The following is a 1638-nucleotide window of genomic DNA, read 5'->3' as shown; positions in this document are numbered from 1 at the left end:
GTTATGGAATCTGTGCTGATAACCTCTCTACCACTGTCTCACATAATCCTTACAACACCCCATGATTGTTATAATCTCATTATTCATATTATAAAAAAAAAAAAACTACATCTTAGAGAGGTAAAGTGCTTTCTTCAAAGTCCCTCACTGGCAAATGAGAAAAACTAGGACTTATCTATTGCCACATTAAGTGATCTAAGCATAGTGGTCAAAAGCAGAATGTAATAGGGAAGAAAAAAAATCTGAAATTCATTACTTGTAATTAGAAAAGACTAGTGATTACAGCCTGTGATCCTCTAAGCAAAAGCTTTACCGCTGGGCTTCTTCAGAGATCTGGTAAAGGAAATGTGTAATCAAAGGAAGTGCTTCTCACTTAGAACCAACGCCTGGCATCCCTAAAGACTGTTATTTACTCTAGAAACTAATATTCTCAGCCTTCATCAGAAATCTCAGTGGAAGTGTGCAGATGACACCGAGCGGGAGATGGGGCCCAGAACAACAATACACCTGAAACAAAGCCAGGCATTACAAACATGTATTACATCCGGGTGTTTGAACAACAGAAAGGCCAAGAGAGTCAATAGCAACCTCCAAAAAGCTTGTTTACGATAAAGGAGAAGTAGATGTTTAAAAAATGAGAAAATTCACCATGAATAGTTAAATATGGATGATTTTCTCCCTCTACTTTCTAATATTTTTTTGAAATTTGTTTTTTATAATAAGCATAATTATTTAAAAAATAAAAAACAAATTTCCAAACTTAAAAAATGATCTGGTTATAACTTTAAGATTAAAAAAATGTCCAGTTATGTAATGGAATTCTTTTACTGATCAACATGGTGCCCTAAAAGGAGTTGCTCATAGGTGCCTAAATTACTCTTAAAGTAAATAAATGCATCACTTGTTATAAGTTTCTAAGTAGGCCATGCTTAGGGTCTCAGTAGAAGTTTTGCTGAAGAAAAATAAGATGAAGATGCCACTGGAAAGTAAGATTAGAAAACAGGGTAGATATTTCACTATCTTTCAAATGAAAACAGTAAAGTGAGTCTCTACAATAGACCACCTTATGTATACTTTTCCCAAATAGCCTCTCCTAGAAGACTCTCAAGTGTATCATCAAGTGATTTTGATAAAATTCTTATCCTTAGAGATGAAGTGTGATTAGTATGGTACTCTATGTTATGTGTCATTCCAGATAGTTTTCTTTACTTAATTATCTAATAATTTCACTTAATTATCTGATATTTCAAAAAAAAATTCATCTTGTCAAACTTTATATTCGATTTCAGATGAAATACAGTAGTCTTAAATTTACTTGTTGACAGATAATTGACAAATATATAAGTGATATATAATTATGAATAATTAATTCCTCCATAGCACCGTCCCCCCAGCAAAAGCTTAAACCTATTAATTCCTATTTAAAAGAATCACAAAAAGAATGTTTTTAAAATGAAGGTGTTCAGTTCAGTTCAGTCGCTCAGTCCTGTCCAACTCTTTGCGACCCCGTGAACCACAGCATGCCAGGCCTCCCTGTCCATCACCAACTCCCGGAGTCCACCCAAACCCATGTCCATCAAGTTGATGATGCCATCCAACCATCTCATCCTCTGTTGTCTACTTCTCCTCCTGCCCTCA

The sequence above is a fragment of the Cervus elaphus genome, chromosome 29 (assembly GCF_910594005.1).
Source record: "Cervus elaphus chromosome 29, mCerEla1.1, whole genome shotgun sequence".
NCBI lineage: Eukaryota > Metazoa > Chordata > Mammalia > Artiodactyla > Cervidae > Cervus > Cervus elaphus.
Note: the sequence above shows the minus strand (reverse complement) of the source record.